Source organism: Puma concolor, chromosome B3, assembly GCF_028749965.1.
Source record: "Puma concolor isolate L17-30 chromosome B3, mPumCon1.1.hap2, whole genome shotgun sequence".
NCBI classification, from domain to species: domain Eukaryota; kingdom Metazoa; phylum Chordata; class Mammalia; order Carnivora; family Felidae; genus Puma; species Puma concolor.
The window spans coordinates 124,537,627-124,553,686 of NC_141672.1; the positions used below are offsets into that span (position 1 = coordinate 124,537,627).

The 16,060-nt window shown below is 39.1% G+C and overlaps 1 long non-coding RNA gene across 1 annotated transcript in view; it reads left to right on the top strand.

Annotated features, from left to right (window-relative positions):
* Positions 1-239: 239 nt before the first annotated feature.
* The window catches only part of LOC147580352 (uncharacterized), a 29,435-nt gene continuing 13,614 nt past the window's right edge, over positions 240-16,060 (top strand). The window contains exon 1 of the long non-coding RNA XR_015251928.1: positions 240-661. This is a non-coding gene — a long non-coding RNA (uncharacterized LOC147580352). The remainder of the gene's footprint in view (positions 662-16,060) is intronic.

Sequence of the window (16,060 nt, forward strand, 5' to 3'; positions counted from 1 at the left end):
GGACAGTGAAATGTCTCTGAATGCTATTTTCCACATAGTCAAACACATAGGTGATTTATTAATCCATTGGTGTGCTGACCTCAGCTTCTACTAGCTGGGGAGAGTTAATTGTTAAATATTCAGGAATTTTGTAAGAAGAGTGTTAAGTTGTTGAGAGCTTAACATCAGCATAATAGGATATTTTATGTTATAGGAATTGGGAATTTTGTAAGAAGAGTGTTAAGTTGTTGAGAGCTTAACATCAGCATAATAGGATATTTTATGTTATAGGAATTGGTAAACATCACGAGTCAGGGCTTGTTGTTTGGTTTTGTTTTTCCAAACAGTCTGTTTCCCCTTAGACCACGTTACCAGTTTCATTTTGTTCCCTAGAGGCAAGTCTTCCAGAGCATCTGCAGTTGCAGGCAGCAAGGCTGCCCTCCTTCCTTAGAGGGCATCATGTCCCAGAGGGCTTCCTTTGTCTCCCTTCTGCATTGTTTTCCTTTTGCTGGGTCAAGTGTCTATTTCTTTTTTATTTATTCCATTTGAGACGAAAAGCTAAACAAAACAAGAAAAAAGGGGCCAGCCAGATGTCCGAGGCTGGAAACTCCCCTTTCAAACTTTTGGCTTTTGTAACCTTGCTTGCTGCCTGCCTCCAGCAATGGCCCAGAGAGCACCACTGGTAAGTGCCCCCTCCCCTTTTTGTTTTGTCTCTCAACCCCCTACCATCCCAGCCATTAAGGGAGGCTGATGCCAAGGTTCAGTGCTCAGCCTATGGTGGTGACTCTGCTGGGCTGGCACTGGTGCATAATAAATAGTGTTTTCCTGATTCCCCTGAGTGCGTGTGGCTTATCTCTTCCTGGGCGGCAAGTATTTGCTGTAACACATTTGAGGTGGATTCTTCCCACTAGTTTTCCTAGCAAAGATGTACAGAAGGTAAATTGTTTAATTCTGCACATGCTTTTATTCTCACTGATAACTGATAGTTTGAACATGAAATTCAAGATTGGAAATATTTTCCCTTGAAATTTTGAAGGCACTGCCCCATTGGTTTCCAGCTTTTGATGTTGCTGTTCAGAAGTTTGAGGCTATCTTTGATAAGATCCTATTGATTCTTCTTTTATTGAAATTCTTCTCTTCCTTTTTCTCACTTCCTTTTAGGTATTTTACTTTGTGCATTTATACTCTGGCTTTCTTCTCTTTTCTCTCCTATTTTCATCTTTGTCTTTCTTTTTTTTTTTTTTTTTTTTTTTCAACGTTTTTTTTTTTTTTTTTTTTTTATTTTTGGGACAGAGAGAGACAGAGCATGAACGGGGGAGGGGCAGAGAGAGAGGGAGACACAGAATCGGAAACAGGCTCCAGGCTCTGAGCCATCAGCCCAGAGCCCGACGCGGGGCTCGAACTCACGGAGCGCGAGATCGTGACCTGGCTGAAGTCGGACGCTTAACCGACTGCGCCACCCAGGCGCCCCCCATCTTTGTCTTTCTAAACCTATAAATAGTTTCTAGGATTTTATTGACTTTACCTATCATACTTTTTATTTATTTAAATTTTTTTTAATGTTTATTCATTTTTGAGAGACAGGAAGAGACAGATCATGAGCCGGGGAGGGGCAGAGGCAGAGGGAGACATAGCATTGTTGGAGAAGTGGACAAAATATGCCAAAGATGGCTGGTGGGGCTAAAACAAACTCTGGTCTTTAGCTTAGAGACCCCTCCTCTGGGTTCTTCTTCCTTTGCTGTGCGTGCAAAACCCCCACAGATATGAAAGCTGATGACTATAAATTACCCTCCCCACTTGCATTCGGCGCTCATATCTTTGAAGAAACAGTCTCCTCTGAGCCCGCTGGTGTTAAATAAATCTCCGGTCCACCAAGATCTCTGAGTGCCGCTTGGTTTTTCCACCAGTGTTCCAGCCTGGTTCTGTAACAGCATCTGAAGCAATCTCCAGGCTCTGAGCTGTCAGCACAGAGCCCAACGTGGGGCTCAAACTCACAAACCATGAGATCATGACCTGAGCCAAAGTCGGACACTTAACCAACTGAGCCACCCAGGCACCCCATTTTTTTTATTTCTAAAAGCACTTTCTTTTTCCTCACTCTAACTTTTTGTGATAGCCTGTTATTTTTTTCTTAGATGGACTATGTCTTTGAGGATATTATGGTTTTCTCTCTTTGCTTTGAGCTCTAACTTTCATATGAGAGACTTTCTCAAGTGTTTGATGATTCTTTGTACTTATTTAAAAGTAAAGGACTGGACACATAACTGGAGGTAACAAGGTTCCTCTTAAGCTTGGGACTCAATTGTCTGGGGGGGGAACCCCAAATTATAGAAGCTATAGGTGATTAGTTAAGGCTGTTAAGTTTATATAGAAATGAAGAGCCAGGCTATAGCTTGAGGTGGTGAATATGGATTGGAGCTCTGTGAGGTAACATCTGCCATGGGCTCTACCATCCATTTGTTCTATTTTTACACCATTTCATTGACCCCTCTCACTTTCCCGGAGTCCACAGATTCCTGGATCTATTATTGAGGGATGGAGGGGATGTGCCTTCTGTAGTCATTGCATGCCTCCCAGTCTTCTGAGGTCCCTGGAACCCCAGCCTCTCAATGCCTGCTGGAGACTTGGCTTGTTGCATTTCCCAGTGGCAACTTCCTCTCGCTTCTGGCTTCTGACTTCTCACTTTCCTCTGAACATTCATTAACCACTCTGGTCAGCCACTAAATCAGTCCTTTCTCTCCTTGTCCTTATGGCTCTATACATTTTTTATTCCTTCACTATAATTTGACTGGGGTTCAGGAGGGAGCTGAGATGTGTTAACTGGTCATCTTTAACTAGAAGTGGATTTAGCCCTTACTTTTCCTGCTCTTTTTGTCTTCTATTATGTCCCTAATAAGTGTGTCCCTATTACTTTGCAACCAAAATATTTTTTTTTCCTGGATTCATGCCCCATCCTGTGTCTAGTACCTTAGTTTTTTCTTTTTATGTTAAATTTCTCTTTATTGACCTTTCTTCTGCCTGTAAATATGCTCTTCCCCTCCCTCCATTTACAAAAATGGTGAATGCCCCTCAACCACTTCTTGCCTCTTTCTCTCTTTTTTATGTGCAAAAAATATTACAGAAATTAATGTAAACAGACTTGCAACACAGGAGGTTTAATAAATTATTGTTTTGCTCAGTTAACTCTAAAAAGCAAGTAGGTGGATTAAAAGAGTTGGTACAGTTTTCCAATATGCCTAATACAATCTCTTAATTTATATATTTTAATGAATGTTCATTCAAATACAAGAATTTAGAAATCCATTACTCACGTAGTGTACTGAAAAAGTGTCTATGATCAACGTGATGATAGTGCACATTTTATGAGCATGTTATGACCCTAGTGGATTCCCTAAAAAACATTGCAGCAATGTCCAAAAAAGTAAATTTTATTTTTTGACAACTTACTCTCGAATTTTTAATTATTATACTTCTTTATAAATCATTCATTATATCATATTTTTTTATTAATTCTTCCTTAATGTGATTTAAAAAAAATAGATGAATGGCATGATTCTTTTGTAAGAGACTCTTAAAAACTGAGAATAAACTGAGGGTTTATGGGGGTGGGAGGGAGGGGAAAGTGGGTGATGGGCATTGAGGAGGGCACCTGTTGGGATGAATACTGGGTGTTGTATGGAAACCAATTTGACAATAAATTTCATATTAAAAAAATGAAATGAATCTGGTAACTACCATTACTAAAATGACTTAAAATTTTGTATTTCCAACATGATGTGTAGTAAAATCTTGTCATATAATGTTCAAGCATTTTTCAGATTATGAGACTGATGCACCAAGAGGGCTGCTTGGTATTTTTTAAAGAAATAGGAAACAGGAGTGCTTGGGTGGCTCAGTTGGTTATGCATCCGATTCTTGATTTGGGCTCAGGTTATGATCTCAGGGTCATGAGACTGAGTCCTGCATCGGGCTTTGTTCTGAATGTGGAACCTGCTTAAGATTCTTTCTCCCTCTCTTTCTCTTTCTCTCTCTCTGCCCCTCCCCTGCTCATGTTTTCTCTCTCTCTCTTTCTAAAAAAGAATAGAAATAGGTAATAGGAAACAAATTGTGTTCTTGTGGTACAAAGCATAAGAAGCTGGATGGCAAGAGACAGAATATTAATATATCCAAGAAAATATGTATAGTTTGCAAAAAAAAATTATCAAGTCATAATGCAAACTTCAAAAAATAAAGCTTGACAAGATACTAGTGTTTGTGGAGACTATGAGGAGTGAGTCAAATGCCATATAGGGATCAAGATTTTTTTTAAACAATGAGAAATGCTAATGTGAAGCTTGACTTTAAAATTTTCCCTAGGACAGATAGATGGTTAACCTAAGTCTAAGTTATATCCCTTTCCACTCCTTTACCATAATTCTGAAATATGAGCTCCTCTGAATTACCTTTCTCGTCCTAATAAGGAGACTTCCTCCCCTCTAACTGTTAGTATCATAAAGGTAGAACCTTGTAACCCTAAACGTGGTGTGTGAACCAGCAGCACCTGGGAGCTTGATATAAATGCAGAATCATAGACCCTGCCTTAAGCTTACTGAATAACAATATGCATTTCCAAGTGCTCTGTATGCACTGTAAAGCAGTATCTCACAATCTAGGAACTTAAACCACGATACCAAATAAACTAAAACCAAAACAAAAAACTACCAACAGCAAAAACAAACAAACAAACAAACACCCAAAACCAAAACCAAAGCACAAGCAAACAAAAAAACAAACAAAAACAAAGAAAAAAACTAATGTTCAGGTCCCCCCAGAACAATTAATTAAACTACAATTTAATCAGTCTGGGGATGTGTTCCATCTATCTAGGTATTTTAAAGTTCTCCCAGGTAATTTTGATGGGCAGAAGTGTTGTGAGTACCTGTTCATGATCTGCTAGGTACAAAACTCTACACTTCCCTCTTAGAGAATGAATTCCTGCTCCTGAATCACAGTCCAAGAGTTAGAATCCCCTTACTATACAGATATCTTAGACACTACCTGCTTGAACTTCAAATACTAACTTTCCTAAGGGCTTTCCTTTGCCCTATTTTCTTGTCTTTCAGGACCTAAGTTATTTTGTATCCCTGAAATTAACTGCTGTCCAGAAACATCATCATATATTTCTGGACACTGCCTCTGCCATATATTTTCTCCCACAATCTGTAAACAATGTAAAGGAAGAACTCCAGGCTCTGGCCTTTCCCAGACCCTTCTCATGCCTTTCAGTAACTAGCTCAGACACTTATTCCATGGGCTGGATGATGACCATGTACTTTGTACTTCTCCTCCTCTGTGTTTTTGGTCTTTTATACTGTTATGTTAAATTGCTGCATATTTTTTTATTTATGAATTGCATCACTGTCATTTACTTTACATGTCTTAATCAGTTTATTAATCTGTACAACAAAGGCCTATTCATTACTGGTACTGGTTTGGAATATAAGGCCTAATCATGAAAATTGATAATCCTTCGTTGATCATCAAGAATTAACTATTTTATACTAATTTTTTTCATCATGGTAAGTGTACTCTTTAATCTCCACCACCTATTTTAACCATCCTTCCACCCACCTCCCCTCTGGTAACACTTTCTTTCACCATACACAAAAATAAACTTAAAATGGATTAAAGACTTAAATGTGAAACCAGAAACCATAAAAATCCTTGACGAAAACACGAGCAGTAATTTTTCTGACATCAGCTGTAGCACCATTTCTCTAGTTATGTCTCCTGAGGCAAGGCAAATAAAAGAAAAAATAAACTATTGGGACTATATTAAAATAAAAGGCTTCTGAACAACAAAGGAAACAATTGACAGACTAAAAGTCAACCTATGGAATGGGAGAAGATATTTGCAAATGACATATCCAATAAAGGGTTAGTCTTCAAAATAGATAAAGAACTGATACCACTCAATACCCCAGAACCAAATAATCCAATTAAAAATGGGCAGAAGACACGAATACATTTCTTCAAAGAAGACATTTCTCAAAAGAAGACATCCAGGTGGCCAACACATACCTTAAAACATGCTTAACATCACTGATCATCAAGGAAATGCAAATCAAAACTAAAATGAGATATCACCTCACACTTGTCAGAAATGGCTAAAATAAAAAAATACAAGAAACAACAAATGTTGGCAGTGATATGGAGAAAAAAACACTACTGCACTGTTTTTAGGCTGCAAACTGGTGCATCCTCTGTGGGAAACAGTATGGAGATTCCTCAAAAAACTAAAAATAGAACTACCCTACAATTCAGTAATCACACTTTTGGGTATTTGCCAAATATGAAAACACTAATTCAAAGGGATACATGCACACCCTATGTTAATTACAGCATTATTTACAAATTATATATATATATATATATATATATATATATATATATATATATATGTGTGTGTGTGTGTGTGTGTGTGTATACATATATATGTGTGTGTATATATACATATGTGTATATATATATATATATATATATGTATATACATATATATAATGGAATAATATTCAACCATGAAAAAGAATTAAGTCCTACCATTTGCAACATGGATAGAGCTAGAGAGTATAATGCTAAGTGAAATAAGTCAGTCAGAGAAAGACAAATACCATATTATCTCTTTGTGGATTTTAAGAAATAAATGAGCAAAGGAAAAAAGAGAGAGAGAGAGAGAGAAACAAACCAAGGAACAAACTCCTAACTATAGAGAACAAAGTGATGCTTACCTCTTTCTCTTCATTACATTAAATTGCTAAAATTTAATTTCTAAAATTTTCCTATGAGATACTAAGTTTGCAAAGACGAATACAACACGTCCCCTATTCATGGCCCAGCACAGGAACCAGACATAAAGAAATAGTTCCAGAGCAGTGTAAAAGTGCCTGGTGCAGATGATGTATGCAAGTCCCCAGAAGAAACTAGCTGAGGGAAAGGGGATGGTGGGAGTGTCCTGGAGAGAAGAACATTGAAGAAAATTTTAGAGAGAGTTTGTCCCTGAGCTGATTTTGAAGAATAAGGAAACAAGGGAATTTCTGAGGAGAGAAAAGAACATGTACAAAGTTCTTTGAGGAATCTTCAAACTTTGGCAATGTCTTACCCCATCTCCAGACTGAAATTGCTCTCATAAGTATACTAAATAATCCCTAACTGCCCAAATGGACGTCTCCTTTTCAGGTTCATCTTACCTGCCTCCTCAGAATTTGCCAGGGTTGACTGAACCCTATTTCTTAGAAGCCTTGTTCTGCTCAGCATCCTGTCAAGTCCCTGCCCCTGATCTTCCACTGTGTCTCCCCCTCTCTTCCATCTTCCTTCCTGAGTTTTCTCTCATTCTGTACCCTCTTGCTGGGGCTTCTCATTTACTGACAACACTTTGGCATCCTTCTAAAGTAGGTAACTCTCATTCTGTTGCTTGATCTGGACATGATGTCAGAAGAGGCATGATATCCCTGATGCTGCCAGACATTTTAAACCCAAAATGTACCAGATTGTGCTAATCTCCTCCAAAACCTACTCATCTCTGCTCTACTGTTGATCTAAGTCATGAAATCAACCACTTCAATTCCCACCTTAAACTCAAAACTATCCTGGAGTCCTCTCTCTCTCAACTCACAGGCAAGTCTTTCACCAAATTCCATTACTTTTACCTTAGAGATATTTCTCAAATTCATATTACTTCTCCACTTCTGCTTAGCCCCACAATTAATAAAGTAGCTTCTTACTCTGTCTGCTGTCACCAAGACCTTCTCCACATCACCACCAGAATTATCTTTCTGAAACCCAAAATGCCTCATGTCTTTTTCCTACTCAAAAGAAGCATTCTGTAGCTCAGAGTCCAAACTTTTATTGTGGCCAACAAGGCTCTTCATAATTTCACCTTCATCAGTTTTGAGTCCTCCTTGCTACATAAAACATATATAAAGTGCCAGTAAACTTCAGGGTTTCTCCTCCTGACTATATGGTGGCACTGCATAACCCCACTCCTTTGAAGATAGGTATGACTATGTGATTGCTTTGGACAATGAAATGTGGGTGAAAGGGACATGAGTTACTCATGCAAAGAAGCCCTTTAAGAGCAGTATGTGAGGCATCATGTTCTTCTCCTTAAGGATGGTGACCACAATGCTAGAGACTGAGGTGTCATCCTGAGACCATGAGGGACAAATCATGCAGCAGAACCTTCTGTCAGTAAAAATGAACATTAACATGAGTGATAATAAACCTTGTTTTTAGCCCTTGAAATCTTAGCATTGTTTGTTACTTGGCATAGCCTAACCTGTCTGACAGACAATGTCAAAGACACACTGGAGCTGAAAAGAAATTAAAGGGGTAAAAACAGATTTTACTCAGGAATTATTGCAATAGGGGAAATGAGACCTCAGTATAGAACCATACTCACTTCGGAATACAGCATGGGCAAGTGGGCATCTATAGCCAAGCATCCTGGTGGAGGTCATTATGTATAAGTTTCTAAGAGGAAATAACAGCAGGGGTAAAAAGAGACTCTTGCTAAATTGACCTCACAGGATCCTTGTTGAAGGCCAGCCAGAGTGATCAGACATCACCTGGGGGATGGCAAGGGTGAGGAATTTGGTCACATATTGAGGGTGATCAGATATCAGAAGTTGTTGGCAGAAGATTCCAGCTAAACTAACTTAGCTCAGTTCATACTAAAATTGGACTCTTATGGACATGCCCAAGGATGGAAACTTGTTGAAAAAGAGCTCAGAGTTTCCTGACTAGGGTTTGGTTCAGGAAAGTATCTTTGTCAATGAATCATTCATGTCTCTCAGTCTCGGTTCCATGTGTCTGGAAGGCATGTTAGTCTCATCCTCTTCCCCTTTTTCAAAGTGCCTCTCATCCTTTACATGTCGTCTCCCTTTGAGGTTCCACAACTCCCTTTGAGGGACAGTTGTGCCCTTCCTCATGCTCCCATAATTCCTTGTGCACACCTAATATGGTACTTTTCACTTTGTATTGTATCATATTCAATTGTATGAAATATTTCCTGAGTGTGACCTCTTCTCATATGTAACTTCCCCAAGATCAGTGTCTTTAGACCATCAGCACACAAAGAACTTGCCAAGTGCAAAAGGATTCCCTCGTAAGCACCATCTTGAATCATCTTCTCAAAGTTTTTTATTCCATCCAATTTTGCTGACTTCTGAAGCCTTCCTAAATTACTTCCAGAAATCAGCAATCTAAGACTCCACTAAATGGATTGTTTCTACTTTTAAACAAATTCAACATATAAAGATCTGGATTTATATAATGAATCTATTGGGAGGAGAAAACATGATGAACATACAATTATTTTCTTCACCATAAGCTCATTCTAAAAACTTTCAAGGCGGGGCGCCTGGGTGGCGCAGTCGGTTAAGCGTCCGACTTCAGCCAGGTCACGATCTCGCGGTCCGTGAGTTCGAGCCCCGCGTCGGGCTCTGGGCTGATGGCTCGGAGCCTGGAGCCTGTTTCCGATTCTGTGTCTCCCTCTCTCTCTGCCCCTCCCCCGTTCATGCTCTGTCTCTCTCTGTCCCAAAAATAAATAAACATTGAAAAAAAAAATTTAAAAACTTTCAAGGCTATTGTGACATACCAATCTGACAGCTCTAAGAGGTAATGAAATATATTTTATTCCTTTTTGTTTCCCGGAAGCTAGAACGGTGCCCAAGATAGAGTAGTTGACATTCATGGGCCATACACCAGCCCTTGAAGGTGAGGGCTCCCCCTCCACAGTGTAGTGAAGAAGGGGATAGGAGGCAGTATCTAGTCAGCTGAGGCTCAAAGTGCAAGGGTAGCCTGGCTTTAGAGCTTGCACTCCATCCGCTCTAATACTTCCTCTGCTTCTGGCAGCTGAGTTGTAATTCCTGGGTTCTGGCTTCTAACTGGAAGTCTAGTTCTCAGTTGGAGAAGTCACTAGGAAGTTTCACCTAGAGTGAAAACTAGCTCACTCCCCTGGCTTGGTTCTGACAACAGAACAAGAGGTTAGTGGAATGCTTTTTTTTAAATTATTTTTTAACATTATATTTATTTGTGTGTGTGTGTGTGAGAGAGAGAGAGAGACAGACAGACAGACAGAATATGAGTGGGGAGGGGCAGAGAGAGAGGGAGGCAGAATCCATGAAGCAGGCTCCAGGCTCTGAGCTGTCAGCATGGAGCCTGACGCAAGGCTCAAACCCATGAAGCATGAGATCATGACTTGAGCCGAAGTCAGACGCTTAACCAACTGAGCCACCGAGGTGCCCCAGTGGAATGCTCTTTTTAAACTTCCTTGGCCGTGGCTGCCCTTCCTAGCCAAATTGCTGAGGGTCTTGCCCCCTTGTCTCCCTGCTGGTCCTGGAGCAGAGATGCAAGTCCTGTTGCTGTCCATGGAATCAGGGAGGAGCTAAATTGTCACCCCAACTTTTATGTTACTAAGATATAATTTTCATACAATGAAATACACAGATTTTAAATGCTTCATTCATTTTTTAAATATATATCTTTTATATATTTATATATTATGTATATATTTTAAAACCATGTAACCAGTCTAATCAAGACAGAGAACATATCCAGCAACACAAAAGGTCCTGGCTTGTCCATTTCAATTCCACTCTCCACCCCTATTACTGATCTGATTTCTGCCCTGTAGATTAGTTTCATCTGTTCTTGAACTCTGGAATTATATCATATTTACTATTTGATGTCTGGCTTCTTCTCATCCTTGTTAATGTGTATCAGTAATTCTTTTTTTAATGTTTATTTATTTTCTTGAGAGAGAGAAAGAGAGATAGAGAGAGCGCAAGTGATCAGGGGAGAGTCAGGGAGAGAATCCCAAACAGGCTCTGCACTGTCAGCACCAAACCTGACATGGAGCTTGAACTTACGAACCATGAGATCATGACCTGAGTGGAAATCAAGAGTCAGGAGCTCAACCAACTGAGCCACACATGCTCCCTGTATGAGTAATTCTATTTTTATTGCTGATTTGTATTCCATTACATGACTGTGTCACAATGTGTTTACTGATTTTCTCCCACTGATGAATATTTAAGATTTTTCCAGTTTGTGGCCATTACAGAATAACATTCCTGTAAATATTTATTTACAACTGTAACTGCGAATGTATATTTTTTACTCCTTTTGAATCAATACCTGGAAGTGAAACTGCTGAGTCATAGGTAGGTGTATATTTAACTTTTTAATAAAGCGTGGAACTGTTTTTCAAAGTGGTTGCACCATTTCACACACCTACCAGAAGAATCTGTTTTCAGGATGCTCCAAATCCTTGTTAACTTTGAAAGATGTCAGTCTTTTTTAATTTTAGCTATTCTAGTGAGTGTGAAGTAATACTTCATTGAGGTATTCATTGTAGTAGTTATATATTCTGGATATAAGTGCTTTGTCAAATATGTGTATTTTAAATATTTTATCTCAGTTTGTGTCTTTTCATTTTTTTTTACCTTTTGTGTAAGGTGTAAGGTAGAGATATTACCTCAGGGAATGGAGTGGGCATGGGTGAAATTATCAATGCCTCAGCACAGTTAAATTCCTGGAAATTCTCATGTTAGAATTAAGTGCCATTTAACTCATTTTTCCTGGTTTACTAAATTCAGTTGGCACTTGTTGTCTCTCAGAATCTTAGATAATGTTTGTATTCATGACATACTGGTATTCCAGAAAGACAGAAATCATTTGGCACCCACATTTCCCACACAGTCATTGACTTAACACAAAGAGTATTAGAATTGTATACATCAGTGCTTTGATTTTACAGAGGAAAGACTGAAGTTCAAAGAGATTAAGTGTCTTGCCTGTAGTCACAAGACGTTGCAAATAGCAGAATCAGGTCTAGAAACAAAAATTTAGACTCCTAGTATACCTTTTCTTTTTTTTTTTTTATTTATTTACTTTGAACGAGAGACAGAGAACACAGGTGATGCATAGAGGAAGAGAGAGAATCCCAAGCAGGCTCCACACTGTCAGTGCAAAGCCTGACTTGGGGCTCAATCTTACAAACCATGATATCATGACCTGAACCAAAATCAAGAGTTGGATGCTTAACTGACTGAGCCACCTAGGTGCCCCACTTTTTTTTGAAGAGGGGTGGAAAAACATGAAAACAGACAGAGACAGACAAAAAATATCTCATAAAGCAATCCCTATCAAAGTAACACAAGGAGTGCTGTTTCGAAGGAACACATGCACCCCAATAGCAGCACTATTGAAAACAGCCAAAGTATGGAAAAAGCCCAAATGTCCATCGGCAGATGAATGGATAAAGAAGATGTGTTATATATATACAATGGAGTATTACTCGGCAATCAAAAAGAATGAAATCTTGCCATTTGCAACAAGGTGGATGGAACTAGAGTGTATTATGCTAAGCAAAATAAGTCAGTCAGAGAAAGACAGGTATCATATGACTTCACTCATATGTGGAATTTAAGATACAAAACATATGAACATAAGGGAAAGGAAGCAAAAAAATAAAAATAAAAACAGGGAGAGGGACAAAAAATAAGAGACTCTTAAATACAGAGAACAAACTGAGGGTTGCTGGAGGGGCTGTGGGTGTGAGGATGGGCTAAATGTGTAAGGGGAATTAAGGAAGACTTTTTTTTTTTTTGAATGAGCACTGGGTGTTATACATAGGGGATGAATCACTGGAATCTGTTCCTAAAATCATTATTGCACTATATGCTAACTAACTTGGATGTAAATTAAAGACAGATGATAGATAGATGATAGATAGATAGATAGATAGATAGATAGATAGATAGATAGATAGATTAGATAGATAAATTAAATTAAAGATAGATATATAGATAGACAATAAATATTTAAGGAAAAGAAATAAATTCAATAACCCCCCCCAAAAAAAATAACACTATCATTCTTCACAAAGCTAAAACACACAATTCTAAAATATTTATGGAACTAGTTAAGACCCCAAATAACTAAAGTAATCCTGAAAAAGAAATCCAAAGCTGGATGCAACACAATTCCAGACTTAAAGTCATATTACAAACTGTAATCATCAAGACAGTATGGTACTGGCACAAGAATGGACACATAGATCAATGAAACAGAATAAAGAACCCAGAAATGGACCCACAAATGTATAGCCAACCAATCTTTGACAAAGCAGGAAAGACTATCCAATGGAAAAAAGACAGTCTGTTCAGCAAATGGTGCTGGGAAAGCTGGACAGCAATATGCATAAGAATGATTCTGAACCACTTTCTTACACCATACACAAAAATAAACTCAAAATGTACAAAAGACCTAAATGTGTGACAGGAAACCATCAAAATCCTAGAGAAGAAAACAGGCAACAATCTCTTTGACCTCTACCACAGCAACTTCTTACTTGATATGTCTCCAGAGGTAAGGGAAACAAAAGCAAAAATGAACTACTGGGACTTCATCAAGATAAAAGTCTTCTGCACAGTGAAGGAAACAATCAGAAAAACTAAAAGGCAACCAACAGAATGAGAGAAGATATTTGCAAATGACATCAGATAAAGAGTTCTTGTCCAAAATCTATAAAGAACTTATCAAACTCAACACCCAAAAAAACAAATAATCCATTTAAGAAATGGGCAAAAGACATGAATAGACACTTTTCCAAAGATGACATCCAGATGGCTAACAAACAAATGGAAAAAATTCTCAACATCATTCATCATCAGGGAAATACAGACCAAAACCACAATGAGATACCACCTCACACCTGCCAGAATGGCTAAAATTAACAACCTAGGCAACGACAGATGTTGGCAAGGATGTGAAGAAAGAGGAACTCTTTTACATTGCTGGTGGGAATGCAAACTGGTGCAGCCACTCCAGAAAACAGTATGGATGTTTCTCAAAAAGATAAAAATAGAACTACTATATGACCCAGCAATTGCATTACTAGGTATTTATCCAAAGGATACAAAAATGTTGATTCAAAGGTGCACATGCACCCCGATGTTTATAACAACACTATCAACAATAGCTAAAGTATGGAAAGAGCCCAAATGTCCATCGACTTATGAATGGGTAAAGAAGATGGGACATATATACACAATGGGATATTACTCAGCGATCAAAAAGAATTAAATCTTGCTATTTGCAACAAGGTGGATGGAACTAGAGGGTATTATGCTAAGTGAAATAAGTCAGTCAGAGAAAGACAAGTATCATATGATTTCACTCACATGTGGAATTTAAGGTAAAAAACTGATGAGCATAAGGGAAGGGAAGCAAAAGTAATATAAAAACAGAGAGGGAGACAAACCAGAAGATACTTTTCTTTAGTGTTTATTTATTTTTGAGAGAGAGAGAGAGAGAGACAGACAGAGGATGTGCAGTGGAGGGACAGAGAGAGAGGGAGACACAGAGTCCAAAGCAGACTCCAGGCTCTGAGCTGTCAGCACAGAGCCCAATGCAGGGCTTGAACTCACGAACTGTGAGATCATGACCAAAGCTGAAGTCAGACACTTAACCAACTGAACTACTCAGGTTCCCCTGAAGACTCTTAAATACAGAGAACAAACAGGGCTGCTGGAGGGGTATTGTTTGCAGGGAGGTGGAGGTGGGAAGGGCTAAAGGGGGACACTTGTTGGGATGAGCACTGGATATTGTATGTAAGTGATGAGTCACTAAATTCTATTCCTGAAATTATTATTACACTATATGTTAACCAACTTGGATTTAAATGTGAAGGAAGGAAGGAAGGAAGGAAGGAAGGAAGGAAGGAAGGAAGGAAGGAAGGAAGGAAGGAAGGAAGGAAGGGGAAAAGAAAGAAAGAAAAATCCCATAAAGCTACACCATATATGGTAAATGGCTGGAACACTGGTGGGTCAAAAAAATCTAGAAAAGTATATGTAAAATGAAGTTACCTGAAATTCTCCCTCAGGACACTGACCCCATATGACTGCAGAAATCCACTGGGAAAGTCTGAGCAGTCTTATTTCTTAGCCTCTGAAACAAATTTATATTTATATACTGAGGGCTTGCAACATTTGTCACCTGTAATACTTCTCTAAACTGTACATACCATAACCTTGTATTGCCAATGACTCCACAGAGCCCGACTCAAGAGCAATCTTGGACATTTCAGAGGCATATTATGAGGGAATCTACCCTCTGAAAGGTTAGATAGTGTCAATGAGGAGCTATTCTTTAAGAGCTGGCTTTATTTTGGAGTCCACCTGTGGCCAGATCTACTTCCTGAGAATGCTAGGCATGAATTAGAAAAGCATGCATTGATGCCAGGTGCATTGCCACTGACATGGACAACAATGACCTCGAGCCTGGGTATATAGCCTTTGGGTATATAGACATGCTGAATGTTGACACTTCAGTCCTTATAAAACAAAATCACACGGGAAGACTTGGTGGCAGAGCACAGAATGCAGGTCTTAAGTGATCTCCTCTCAAAGTTTTGAATCCTTGAGCTCATTCATCACTATCCCCTGGTATACCAACATGCCAAGCTTTAGCAACTTCTTAGGCAGTTTTCAGACTGCTTCAGCAGGCCTAGGGCTCCTTCTCACCTAGGGATCAGCAACAACATGCACAGTGTTAGGTGTGCCTGCAGGCAGGAGCCTTCTTCACACCTTGCATGCTGAGTCTGGGCGGTGGGACCAAAGCAGCTCTTATGAGTGACTTCTTTTAGGGGATATGGTACCCCCTGGCTCCTTAGGACATCACCCAGGTCAAAGGCCAGGGTGTGTGAGCTGAGGTACCCTCGCTGCTGCTGCTGCTACTGGAAGCTGAGCAGAAATAAATGCTCACCTTCAAGGTAAGTGGCACCCTAAGTAATTTGACTTACACATACAAAAGTGTGTTATGGCACATATATGATATCTATGGTATCTATGAGATATATATTATACACATGATATAGTTTGAAATGTTGAAATCCCAACCTCCTCTGTGATATTGGGAGGTAGGGCCTTTGGAAAATGATTAGATCACAAGGGTGGAGTACTCATGAATAGAGTTAGTGTTCTTATAAAAGAGACTTCACAGAGCTCCCTAGCCTCTTCTACCATGTGAGGAACACAGT